The sequence below is a fragment of the Panulirus ornatus genome, chromosome 26 (genome assembly GCF_036320965.1).
Source record: "Panulirus ornatus isolate Po-2019 chromosome 26, ASM3632096v1, whole genome shotgun sequence".
NCBI lineage: Eukaryota > Metazoa > Arthropoda > Malacostraca > Decapoda > Palinuridae > Panulirus > Panulirus ornatus.
In genome coordinates, this window is record NC_092249.1 from 7,446,750 (window position 1) to 7,461,185 (window position 14,436).

The window sequence follows — 14,436 nt, forward strand, 5'->3', positions numbered from 1 at the left end:
TTCCCAGTGAATGTCGGTTTACGGCAGGAGTGCGCGATGTCTCCATGGTTGTTTAGTTTGTTTACGGATGAGGTTGTTATGGAGGCGAATGCAAGGGTTTTTGGAGAGAGTATGCAGTCTGTTGTGGATGAGAGAGCTTGGGAAGTGAGTCAGTTGTTGTTCGCTGGTGGTTGATTCGGGTGAGAAACTGCAGAAGCTGGTGACTGAGTTTAGTAAAGTGTGTGAAAGAAGAAAGCTGAGAGTAAATGTGAATAAGAGCAAGGTTATTTGGTTCAGTAGGATTGAGGGACAAGTCCATGGAACCATGGAAGCGGAAGTGAGTCACAGGGTGTGGGAGGGGGCGAAGGTTCTGGGAGCGTTGAAGAATGTGTGGAAGGCGAGAACGTTATCTCGGAGAGCAAAACTGGGTATGTTTGAAGGAATATGGTTTCAACAATGTTATATGGTTGCGAGGCGTAGGCTATAGATAGTGTGCTGTGGAGGAGGGTTGATGTGTTGGAAAGGAAGTGCTTGAGGACAGTATGTGGTGTGAGGTGGATTAATCGAGTGTGTAAAGAAAGGGTAAGAGAGATGTGTGGTAATGAAAAGAGTGTGGTTGAGAGAGCAGAAGCGGGTGTATTGAAATGGTTTGGTCACATGGAGGGAATGAGTGAGAAAAAATTGACAAAGAGGATATATGTGTCAGAAGGTGGAGGGAACGAGGAGAAGTGGGAGACCAAATTGGAGGTGGAAGGATGGAGTGAAAAAGATTTTGAGCGATCGGGGCCTGAACATACAGGAGGGTGTAAGGCGTGCAAGGAATAGAGTGGATTGGAACAATGTGGTATACCGGGGTCGACGTGCTGTCAGTGGATTGAACCAGGGCATGTGAAGCGTCTGGGGTAAACCATGGAAGGTTTTGTAGGGCCTAGATGTGGAAAAGGAGCTGTGGTTTCGGTGCATTACACATGACAGCTAGAGACTGAGCGTGAACGAATGTGACCTTTGTTGTCTTTTCCCCAGCGTTACCTCGCGCGCACGCGAGGGGAGGGGGGTCCATTTCATGTGTGACGGGGTAGCGACGGGAATGGATGAAAGCAGCAAGTATGAGTATGTACATGTGTGTATATGTATAAGTTTGCGTATGTATATATATGTATATGTGCGTGTGTGGACGTGTATGTATATACATGTGTATGTGGGTGGGTTGGGCCATACTTTCGTCTGTTTCCCTGCGCTACCTCGCTTACGCGGGAGACAGCGACATCTACCAACCCCTGAAGATAGATTGACATTTGGGTTGACTGCGGACCGAGTGACGCAACCAGGATTCCAACCAATGCGCTTGTCTCTGCCCGTGAATGCATCATGGCAGGAACGCTAACAGTCATACAACGGAGGTATCTAACACAATCCTAAAAGCAACTGGTTTGTTATGTACCATCAAAGTTCTGTATCATTCATGTCGGTGTTGAAATTCTGCCCTTCTCTAACTCCTCGTTCACTCATTTGTGACTGAGGCTTCCACTGTACACTGTACCACCTTGTGATCATTATAATCTGCGTGTTATTGGTAAGCCTGCCTCAGAATAGTATACGTAAGGAGACTGGTTGACGATGTCTAGCAAAAAGATATTCTTTTTTTTCAGTAGAAAAGGTCAGATTACACTCGGCCGCCTAAGAGAACATATCAGGTTTTTGGTTCTATAACAGGCGGCTTAGACTCTCAACAACAAAGGATCTAGAATACTACCTACAGGCATATTAGTACCTATTCTGAGGCTTATTGATACTAATCCATGGAGGATTACCCTGGGAGCATCATCAATTACGATAGCTATATATATATATATATATATATATATATATATATATATATATAACGTACATATTGATTCCGTTGTTGAAAAGAATCTGAACCTCTTTTTGACCAGTCTTGTGTTCCGCACAAAGTCCAAGGCACTAACAAATGCCCACTGATATGAGATTAGATGATTCTGGGATGATCTTGATGCAAGTAAGAAATGTCAGTCAAAATAAAAACAGGTGCCTTAACCCCCTTCTGGATGGACAGCGTCTCTCATTCAGATTCACATCATAGAACTTTAGGATTCTCTTAGAGATGCTATCCTGCGACGTGTTATCGATGGTTGAACTGAAGGACATAGGCAAAAAGTTCTGCCAGTATCTGCTCAATCTCTCTCCTGAACCAGGAAGTCATGGAAAAGAGTGAAGGACGTTGGTGAATTAACCAAACCCCCTTTACACCACCACTTCGACTCCAATCTGTCTGGCAGTATTAGATGGCGATGCGTTGCGATTCCTCAACAGACTCTACCGTCAGGTATGACGTGGGAAAGTGCCGGCATCACTTGCGTCCATCCTCCTGGGTCTAGAACGTGCGTCTTGCCTGCGAAATACGTATCCAGTTGGTTAACTTTTTCATGAATGGTATTTGTCTTGTTGATGACCCTTACGCCCGAAAGAACGACTCCAGTTTGTTGTGTACCAGTAAGCGTCGGTGGTGTGGCTCTTCTAGCTACAGCTTGGAACACTTTCACTGCCATGATAGAGAGGGTCAATCTATTACCACCTCTCGTGCATTAACTGCTGGGAACTGTGGGGAGTGGGTTCTCCAGTCCTCGAATGCGTTGCTGCGCTTTGTCTTCTCTGCAAGCCCCAGTCATGGCTGTCTCGGGTGAAAGAAAAAAAAAAGAGTATGAGATTTAGACTGCAGAAGTTAATCTGAGTTCATCAGGTGTGGTTTTAGACCTGACTCTTGAAGATGAGAGTTGTAGGAAAAGACGAAAGAAGATAGGGAATTCCACACCTGTGCCGAGGTTGGGTGATCAGCTGGTCTATCTTTCCAGAACTCAGTGTTTTACCATTTCTTTCAGGTAACGTATGTCTCTATGGTCACTGCACTGAATTGGTAGCATCTGTCACACCTCCCTCCTCACTGTTCTAGTGTTAAGCTGCTCCTTACAGTCACTACTGCGGGAAAGAACTAACTGTCCATTAACAGACACTGCTTGACGTCTTAGCTAAAGACTTATGGAATCAGATATGAGTTGTAGCCATTGGCAGGAGCTTCACTGACAAGTGTAGCTAGAAACTGAGTTGACAGATGTATCCAAGAGATGGGCTGACAGGCGTAGCCGGTGTTGTGTTGACAAGTGTAATGAGTCGGCTTTAGGGAGGCGAGAAGGACTGGGAAAAAGTATGGAGACATGTGGAGGCCTGAGCTCCAGTAAAGTCCTGGTTGTTCACAGAAAGGAAGTGAGGCTTGACCCACCTAAAGGCCTGTCTACACGAGCGGGCCTGATCGGCGGGCTTGCCCGTTAACGGGCATATTTGACGGGCAAACGATCAAATTGCCCGAAAACCCGCCGAGCGAAATCACTGAGCTGGTGCCCGGTAGCTGGAATTTCTACCCTGCCAGACGCGAGATAATATCGTGAACCCACAGCGGGCCTTCATCCCACATCCCACGGCATAGTAGCTAGCACAGTGAACATTTAACGATGGCAGCCCAGGATAACTCTAGTGAGCCACCAACAATTTTTGGTCTAAAGCACTTACTAGTACTTTGATTGACCTTTATCGTAAGAATCCATATTTATGGAATGTGAAGCTGAATTAGTAGACCCACTTGCTAAAAATCGCAGAGTTGCTTCCAGACGAGTTTCTGCTGTAATGCTGTTTCTCATAACTGTGTCTTTCTTCATTATGTATGGCTCCACCTTTGATAACAAGATGTAAAAAGTGCTTACACTCATCCTCAGGTAATTTCTTAAGTCGTGTTCCTCACTACTTTGTAGTTCATGAAGTAATGTTGCAGTGCTTCCAAACATGCTTCTTTTCTTTAACCAATCTTTACACCATATCCTTTTCTTCTTTTTCCTCTTGAGACACAAAGCTATTATCATAGAGCACAAAATCTTTTTCTTGACCATGCTAGGCACCATGGTTCTCGTACCGCACTCCACCCGCTACTGGCAACATCGTCGGGCAGGCCCGGCTGTTCATCACTTCGGTCGTGTAGACAACATTCACGGGCAGGCCCGCCAGAATTTGCCCGTTAACAGGCAAACCCGCCGATCAGGCCCGCTCGTGTAGACATGATTAACACATGATTTATTGGCTTTGTCAAAGGAGTAGGCGAGTGTGCTTGACGCTCCGCATGCTGACCAACACTGCTAGTGGTATAGCGAACTAGAGTTCGCAGGAGAAGGATCCTTAACGTTATCTTGGTGACCTGACACGAAGAGCTTTTCGAAAGGCTCTCTCCCAGGAGTCATGAGCGAGTTCAAATGGTTCAATGTGTCTGATACGATGCCGTCATCTATAGACAGTTAGCACCTGGATGCTCTCTCTCGTGAGGACCTGCAGTCCTGACGGAATCAGACCCTTTGGTGTTGTATAGCCATCGAAGTGCTTTGCTTTGAACATTCTGCCTGGATGTTAGGTTTTGAGGCGAACTCTAATGTAGTGGATGCGTATATGAACCGCAATCTATTGATCCCTTTATACTGGTACATCATTTTCCTCAGTTGTATCTTTGAATTTGTACAGTCCAACAAGCTCCACATGCTGAACAGCTGCCTTGGATTGTATGTGGTGGTTTTTGCGGTGCAGTATCATGATGCAGGCCAAACACAGCATTCGAGAAGGGACAAGACACACCTGCGTGCGAAAGGATATGGTCTATATAGCATGTCTACAGCAAGCGTTTGAAGTACGACATGCAGGACTTTGCGATACTCGATTTTATCGTCCATTTCGGCTCCTCTTCAACTCGTTTTGTGAGGAAGGTGTTATTACGTCCATATACCACGCACTAACAGCGTAGGCACCGCAGTATAGTGTCATGGACTTATCGTCCAGGGGGTTAGGAATGTCGCTGTTCTATGGGGTTTGTGGCCATCATGGAAGTTCGAGGTTCGTTTGCACCCAAGGTGAAGATGTCTTTTGTGGACGTTGTTGATTGTCTTGCCTATCGTGCGCTATGGTCTGGAAGCTGGGCACAGTGTCAGTGTGGGAGGAGGGAAGCTTAAACTTAATACTTAGCTCGTAGTTCCAATTCTCTAACCATATCGTATAGGTCTTCGCTACGTCTTAGGTGAGGAAGGAGTCTTGTCATGAGTGCATTTCGTGGTGGTGTAATAGTTGGTGATAATGATGAGTCTGGCCCGGGTAGAGCGGGCGGAAACTAGATCCTTTATGTAGAACGAGGCCATTACCTGTCAGGTGTAGTCTGAATATGAATGTAACGACCCGTTCCAAGGTTTGCTGATTGTTCTATAATTGAGGGAGGGAGTGTTGTTGCATGTGTTTGTTGTGGGAGCCATGATGGCAATCACTGACCTGAAACTGGCCAAGATAATAGCCTGGATCTAGTAATAGTGATACCGGGGAATCGTCTCAGTACGTGGTAGCCTATGTAGGATCGAACTACCTTGGGATGCTTCGTGGGGTTTTCGACAGGAGAAACCTGAGTTCGAAATCATGTGAGTTCTGAGTATGTGCACGTGTGTGTAAGGTTGGCCATGAGTTAGTCTTGATGGATGTGGTTAGATTGCCTTATGAATTAGTGTCGTGTGTTACATCTTTGTTGAGCCTTGGGGTGAAGTGGCGAAGAGAAGTGAGGACAAAGGACATGCTCTCTCTCTCTCTCTCTCTCTCTCTCTCTCTCTCTCTCTCTCTCTCTCTCTCTCTCTCTCTCTCTCTCTCTCTGGTAGGTGGTAAGCAACCACCGACCAAGGAGATTCTACCTTTAAGTATACGGGGAAGGTTAGTAACAGCTGTGCAAGAAACCAACACTTCAGTGCCTGTCAAGTTTCACCCCTGTGGTCCAGGTTTACTCTCCTATCATACTCCCTCACCCACACGTAAGCTGCTGGCATTCAGTCCACAAGCACACAATCACTCCAACTCACACAGTATTCCACAACACGTAACTCACTCGGCTCGCACTGCCTTATTGTAGAAAATATGTAAGATTTCTCTCTCTCTCTCTCTCTCTCTCTCTCTCTCTCTCTCTCTCTCTCTCTCTCTCTCTCTCTCTCTCTCCCTGAACGCAGCATCACATCCCCTCATTCACCTGGGAACACAAACACACCCACCCCCGGCCCCTCACCCACAAGGTATTCAACACCTACAGATGAATTGTTACTGAGTCTTGAGTCGTACCTAAATATGGGGCGGCGGACGGCGCAATTCAACATCCGGGATAGATATTTTGCCAGGTGGTGCTTGGAGAAGTTCCAGCTGTGGCTAGGCAAAACTGAGATGATTTTCGCGTGATACGGGGCGTCAGGAGCGACGGGAGAAAGATGGAGGGATAATTCGACCTCATCTCTTTCAACGAGATTATCCAAAAACGTTTATAATGTTGAACGTAAACCGTTTACCCTTATGTTAATTGAAGCATCATAATATTTACGTGTAGAAACTATATCATACTCACTTATGTATATCATACACACTTATGTATATCATACACACTTTTGTATATCATACTCATTTATGTATATTGTACACACTTCTATCATACTCACTTATGTATATCACACTCACATATGTATATCATACTCATGTATATCATACTTATATATATCATACTCATTTATGTATATCATACACACTTATGTATATCATACTCACTTATGCATATCATACTCACATATGTATATCATCCTCACATATCTATATCATACTCATGTATATCATACTCACTTATGTATATCATACTCATGTATACCATACTCACATATGTATATCATACTCACATATCTATATCATACTCATGTATATCATACTCACATATCTATATCATACTCATGTATATCATACTCACTTATGTATATCATACTCATGTATACCATACACACTTATGTATTCGTTCGTTGTACCGAACAGCACTTGGGGTTATTTCAGAAGCACACAGGATTCACAAAACCTTCCGCTAGCACTGGTACACAGTATGTATATCAACGTTATATATTCATGGGTTTTCGTGTACACATGACTGTACTGGTCTACACATAGAGCCAGAAGCTCTAAGATGAAAAGGACAAGAGTTACGACTCGATGTTTTGCCATGCAAATGCCCTGGCGTCGCTCACTGAAGACGTCTCGAAGCCAAGAGCAAGACAAAAAGCAATCCACTGTTGGTGGCTTTATTAATGATAAAGTCGACATGGTCGAAAGCCTTGGAAAGATCAGCGAAGACGAGACCCACAGATGGTTTTTTTGCCTCTCTTTTATCTGTGGTAGATACAATCTATCACACTGACGAGGGAAGTGGGCGGTGATGAAGACCTTTATGTTACGATATGTTTGACAGTTTTTTTTTTTTTGGATCTTCCATATCCTGTGTGAACCCAATCAAACACGAAGCAACGAAGATAAAATGATGTCGGTGCGCCGTCACTCACTCCCAGATGATGGATTTGTTGACTTCGGTGTTGACTGGACAATCAAAGCCTTTCCAGTCATGACGCATCTGGATTGATGGAGGGGAGGCATTGATGATGGAGCAACAAAAGGATGTAATTGATTTCTTAACCAACCCCAAGACGCTGCACTCCAATCAAGAGCAGGAAATTGATGGACTCCTTTGGAATGAAAAGTTCCGCGACGACATTGTACGTCTTTTTCGCCCACTGACAATGTTGCAACCTTGCCACCGAAGATGATTTGAGGTGCAACCAAAAACCAAAGGTAGGTCTAGCACATATATATATATATATATATATATATACGTGTGTGTGTGTGTGTGTGTGTGTGTGTGTGTGTGTGTGTATTACTTGATCGCCGTCTCCATTGTTAACGGGATACCGCCACGAACAGACGAAGTAAGGTCGTATCCTCTCATCCATTCTCTGGCGTTCGTACGTCTGTCAGTTGGGGGCGTGTACGTGAGATCTTATGCTGAAAAGAATGATTCCCGCGCATGTCATCGCACTATACCCTTCAAACATATAATAATCTACAAAAGTTGTGACTTATTATAGGTTAAGAGATCTGGCTTTAGTATAGGGCATACTAAATCATCTCTGGTACACAATGGAGAGAGCAATCTTCTCAGTCTGTCCTGAGACATTTTTATCCTCAGTCAGTGGCGTGTTTATGTGCCCTATTACGACCATGAGTAACCCAGAATAACTCACCGTCCTTTACAAAACGCCTGATTGCTTCCACTAACAGGTGAGTGGTCTCCAGTGGGCCAGTAAACTGCATCGCTTCTTGCACGTTCTCTGGCTGTCTGGACCAGACTGCCTCAGAAGACTGTGACCGTTCCCTGCGAGGCTGTGCCTGCTGGGCTCTTCTGCCTGTGTGGAGAAAAAACGAGTCAACGTGAAGGATAAAAACATATCCTGCAGACATATTCTTTTTTTCTTCTATCAATGCATTCCAGTCTCACACAGCGACACGAGATAAATTGTGCGGAAGGAGGAACAACATCGAATAGATTCTAGGAGATCAGTGAAGGGGATACATGGGGAATTGAGAACAGAAAGAGATGAGCTGAGGAGGGTGTGCTAGAAAGGCTTGGACACATGGAAAGGATGCGCAAAAGATGCTTCTGGCATGAGAAGCGTGGGGGGTGGGCAAATTAGAAAGGCTAGTGAGTGGTATGAAGAAGTAAGATTATTAGTGAGAGAGAAGAGAGGGATTTGGACGATTTTTGCAGGGAAATAGTGCAAGTGACTGGGAGATGTATAAAAGAAAGAGGCAGGAGGTCAAGAGAAAGGTGCAAGACGTGAAAAAAAAAGGGCAATGAGAGTTGGGGTGAGAGAGTATCATTAGATTTTAGGGAGAATAAAAAGATGCTCTGGAAGGAGGTAAATAAAGTGCGTAAAACAAGAGAACAAATGGGAACATCGGTGAATGGTGCTAATGGGAAGGTAAAAACAAGTAGTGGTGATGTAAGAAGGAGATGGAGTGAGTATTTTCAAGGTTTGTTGAATGTGTTTGATGATAGAGTGGCAGATATATGGTGTTTTGGTCGAGGTGGTGTGCGAAGTGAGAGGGTTTTGGAGAATGATTTGGTAAACAGAGAAGAGGTAGTAAAAGCTTTGCGGAAGATGAAAGCCGGCAAGTCAGCGGGTTTGGATGGTATTACAGTGGAATTAATCAAAGAAGCGGGTTAACTGTGTTGTTGACTGCTTGGTAAGGATATCTAATGTATGTATGACTCATGGTGAGGTGCCTGAGGATTGGCGGAATGTACAAAGGCAAAGGGGTTAAAGGTGAGTGCTCAAATTGCAGAGGTATAAGTTTGTTGAGTATTCCTGGGAAATTGTATGGGATGGTATTGATTGACAGAGTGAAAGCATGTACAGAGCATCAGCTTGGAGAAGAGCAGTGTGATTTCAGAAATGGTAGAGGATATGTGGATCAGGTGTTTGCTTTGAAGAATGTATGTGAGAAATACTTAGAAAAGCGAATGGATTTGTATGTAGCATTTATGGATCTAGAGAAGGCATATGATAGAATTGATAGGGATACTCTGTGGAAGGTATTAAGAATATATGGTGTAGGAGGCAAGTTGCTAGAGGAAGTGAAAAGTTTTTGTCGAGGATGTAAGGTATGTGTACGAGTAGGAAGAGAGGAAAGTGATTGGTTCTCAGTGAATGTTGGTTTATGGCAGGGGTGCGTGATGTCTCCATGGTTGTTTAATTTGTTTATGGATGGGGCTGTTAGGGAGGTGAATGCAAGGGTTTTGGAAAGAGGGGCAAGTATGCAGTCTGATGTGGATGAGAGAGCTTGGGAAGCGAGTCAGTTGTTGTTCGTTGATGATACAGCGCTGGTGGCTGATTCGGGTGAGAAACTGCAGAAACTGGTGACTTAGTTTGGTAAAGTGTGTGAAAGAAGAAAGCTGAGAGTAACTGTGAATAAGAGCAAGGTTATTCGGTACAGTAGGGTTGAGAGACAAGTCAAATTGGGAGGTAAGTTTGAATGGAGAAAAACTGGAGGAAGTGAAGTGTTTTAGATAGCTGGGGGTGGATTTGGCAGCGGATGGAACCATGGAAGTGGAAGTGAGTCATAGGGTGGGAGAGGGGATGAAAGTTCTGGGAGCGTTGAAGAATGTGTGGAAGTCTAGAACGTTATTTTGGAAAGCAAAAATGGGTTTGTTTGAAGGAATAGTGGTTCCAACAATGTTATATGGTTGCGAGGCGTGGGCTATTGATAGAGTCGTGTGGAGGGTGGATGTGCTGGAAATGAGATGTTTGAGGACAATATGTGGTGTACGGTGGTTTGATCGAGTAAGTAATGATAGGGTAAGAGACATGTGTGGAAATAAAAAGAGTGTGGTTGAGAGAGAGGAAGAGGGTGTTTTGAAATGGTTTGGTCACATGGAGAGAATGAGTGCGGAAAGATTGACAAAGAGGATATATGTGTCAGAGGTAGAGGGAACGAGGAGAAGTGGGAGACCAAATTGAAGGTTAAGGATCGAGTGAAAAAGATTTTGAGTGATCGGGGCCTGAACATGCAGGAGGGTGAAAGATGTGCAAGGAATAGTGTGAATTGGAACGATGTGGTATACCGGAGTCGAACCTGGATTGAACCAGGGCATGTGAAGCGTCCGGGGTAAACCATGGAAAGTTTTGTGGGGCCTGGATGTGGAAAGGGAGCTGTGGTCTCGGTGAATTATACATGACAGCTTGAGACTGAGCGAGAACGAATGTGGCCTTTGTTGTCTTTTCCTAGCGCTACCTCGCGCACATGCGGGGGAAGGGGGGGGGGTGTCATTTTATGTGTGGCGGGGTGGCGACGGAAATGAATAAGGGCAGACAGTATGAATTATGTACATGTGTATATATGTATATGTCTGTGTCTATATATATGTATACGTTGAGATGTATAGGTATGTATATGTGCGTGTGTGGACGTGTATGTATATGCATATGTATGTGGGTGGGTTGGGCCATTCTTTCGTCCTCGCTAACGCGGGAGACAGCGACAAAGTATAATAAATAAATATAAATAAATGTATATATGTATTCTCTAATCCCACTTAGGTCGATTCCGTCAGTCCATGACATTCTGCTTAACCTTGTGATGATCCTATGTATATATCCCATAACCTCTTTCCAAACACTCCAGAAAAAGCACTCTCTCTCTTTTGGAAAACACAAGCCAAGTGTATATGAACCAGGCAGCAGCCATTCTCGGCAGATCACTTCACTGGATGATTACTGTGTGATTGTTATTAACTCAAGTATGGGACGTTGTGATGTTTGTTTCTTCCCTTGCATCGTCAATCTCTGGGACGCTTTTCTCTCCCTTGATACCTTTTCGACCAAATGCGACTTACAACCTCAAAAGATTTTCTTATTTCCTTTCATACTGTTCAGTTATTTCCTCTCATTTTCTTTCGTCATTTTTCTTTACTCAGATCCTGGCTTCAGTCACATTAAGAATGACTACAGCTTTGATCATCAAGCAAGGCACATGTGTGGAGAGTTATTCAGGCAATCAGTATACCAGCTCTGTCGAATGGTACCAGTAGGATACAGTCGGGCTGGTGGCAGCTGATACACCAGATGACGTATATGTCCAGTGACCGTTGTTCCATCTGGCTAACATGTTCAATAACCGGTGCACCATCTGGCTAACATGTTCAATAACCGGTGCACCATCTGGCTAACATGTTCAATAACCGGTGTATCATCTGGATAACATGTTCAATAACCGGTGTACCATGTGGCTAACATTTTCAATAACCGGTGTACCATCTGGCTAACATGTTCAATAACCGGTGTACCATCTGGCTAACATGTTCAATAACCGGTGTATCATCTGGATAACATGTAATCGGTGTACCAGCTGGCTAACATGTCCAGAAGCGGTGTACCATTTGGCTAACATGTCCAGTAAGCTGTGTACCATCTGGCTAACATGTCCAGTAACCGGTGTACCATCTGGCTAACATGATCAGTAACCATTGTACCATCTGGCTGACACGTTCAGTAACTGGTGTACCATCTGTAAGAACCGCTGAGCGAAGGGGGTTTGATGGTTGATATAAACACACAGGGAAGTTTTCTTATTTCTTTTTTTCACGTTAGCTGAGATGCCACGAGCAACTGAATGCCCTAATCATCAAAGCCATATCATTAACACTGTACACACACACACACACACACACACACACACACACACACACACACACACACACAAGAAATTTACAAATATTTCTCCCTTTACTTAACAATTTAGAACCTTCTATCAAATTTACTGCAGAAGTGGAAAATAATTGTTTTACCATTTTCAGATTGCAGGATCCATAGGGATAGAAACATGTTAAGGCTTAACATATATAGAAAACCCACCAACGTTTGTTCTTATATTCATTTTTTACTCATCTCAACATGACCGAGTTAAACTATTATCATTCCAGTCGATGTTCCTTAGGGCATTACGTATATGCAGTTGAGAATTAATTGATGATGAGTTTGTGGAGATACATTCTATTGGATTCAAGTTAAAGTATCTTAGATCTTGCATTGATAAATCTCTTAAAATAGCAAAGAAATCATTTCCTAGAGTTGAATTCAAACCTTCCCATAATACCAAGAATCTTTTAGTTTTCTCTTTTTGGTGATGATTTTACATTACTTCCCAGGTTGCTTAAATTCTTTGCTGCAAATGTAGCCTTCATTAATAACAATGCTATAAAGAATATGTTAATCAAAAACTCGCCAGAAAATTCTGTGGGATGTGTTTACAGAATCCCTTGTAAAAGCTGTAATATGTTTTATGTTGGGTAGACTGTTAAGGATCTTTATGTTAGACTTCAGCAACATAAACGTAGTATAAGAACAGGACAAGAATCAAATGCTTTGTTTAATCATGTTAGAAATCATGACCATTGCAATGACTGGAGTAACGCTAAATCACTTATTAACTGTAAGTCCTTTACCGCGCGAAATATCATTGAATCTTCTATTATCAAATACACAAAAAAATGTAACATTTATGTTATTAAAGGTCTATAGAAACGGGATTGCTTTGACGTAGACAAAATCTTTAAACAGTTAACTTTCCTATCCACATAATGAAAATTTTATGACCGGCATATTGCCAGGCTCGAACCTTTCGACCCCGGGCACCCCCATCCGGTAACGCTTGTTTACCAATGACGTCTTAGCTACGTCTCTTCCTTGTATATCAACTGACTGTTCTACATCTTGTACATCTTGTATTTCCCCTGACGATGTGATCATTACCCGAAAGTGCACTTGGGAATCTACCGTGTTATCAGAAAATACTAGATCACTCGCACTGATGTGACTTCTTGTTATATATATATATATATATATATATATATATATATATATATATATACCCTAGCCTAAGCTAGGTACGCAAATTATCGATCAGTCATTAGGGGAAGATGAACAGCTTGGTGAACTGCTTGTTGGCTATGGACTGACGACCGCAACCTGGATTGGAGCCTTTGGGTTCGACCCCGGGCTACCCCTGAATCTGCCAAGGTCAGCAACGGTAACACCTACAAAATTTTACCGCATTCAACTTTTGATACATCGTCATAATGTCACTTTACACTCCTACTGGACTGTTATTTTGTCAAACTATTTCATTAGGCATGAAATAATTTGAAGTTAAATAGCTTTCCACAACTTTCCTTTTTACAGTATTGTCTTTTGATATGAAATCTCCAAGTGCTGTTAATGTGTATGAATCACGGATTATTTTCATTAATACACCATTACCGATATTCAGTTCATTTTCTAATTTAGACCATCATCTCAATCAAAGTGCTTTTTCTTTTTTGTTTCATTACTGAGATTCAACAAGAGTGCTACAAGCTTATCTATACGATAAGCTGTTTGGTTGTGGCTTGAGGTAACGTTATTAGGTTCATCAACCTGGCGGGTTAAGCTTTCCTCGGCTCACCGGATTCATTTTCCATTTATACAGACCCTGAGCCAGCGATAACCCCCCACCCACCGCAGCTACGACGAATGGAAGGAAAACACCGTTACAATTTCAACTCCGAGTCGCGTTCACTCACCCTCGCTCGCCTAGACGTCCGAGACACATTTTTACAGAACAGAATTTTATTCTTTTTCTTTTTTTTTGTGTGTATTGTCTGATCTGACGTTGATCCTGGAAGATAAGCCTTTGATACATACGGAAATTGGTTGTACCGAATATTTCAGCTGTAGGTCAAAGAAAAGTGAAAGGATATATTGATACGTTCATAAGTTCATGTGGGTAAGCGAAACGTTAGCAAGAATATTTCTTATCAATTATTACCCCATGGCTCCTCTCTCAAAGGGTCCTGGTGTTATCCAGGGAGCTTTTTCCTGGGGCTGAGCTACATTTAGTAGAAGGGAAAGGTGGACTCCTTTGAAGCGAGAATGTCTTAAACGAGACTGCATTCTTTTGTAGATAAGATGATGATACAGCATTCCCATG

At 43.2% G+C, this 14,436-nt stretch overlaps 1 long non-coding RNA gene across 1 annotated transcript in view; it reads right to left on the reverse strand.

The window, feature by feature from the left end:
• Positions 1 to 1,418: 1,418 nt before the first annotated feature.
• The window catches only part of LOC139757441 (uncharacterized), a 49,406-nt gene continuing 36,388 nt past the window's right edge, over positions 1,419 to 14,436 (reverse strand). The window contains exons 3-4 of the long non-coding RNA XR_011714635.1: positions 8,154 to 8,315; positions 1,419 to 2,668 (exon numbers count right to left, since the gene is read on the reverse strand). This is a non-coding gene — a long non-coding RNA (uncharacterized lncRNA). The remainder of the gene's footprint in view (positions 2,669 to 8,153; positions 8,316 to 14,436) is intronic.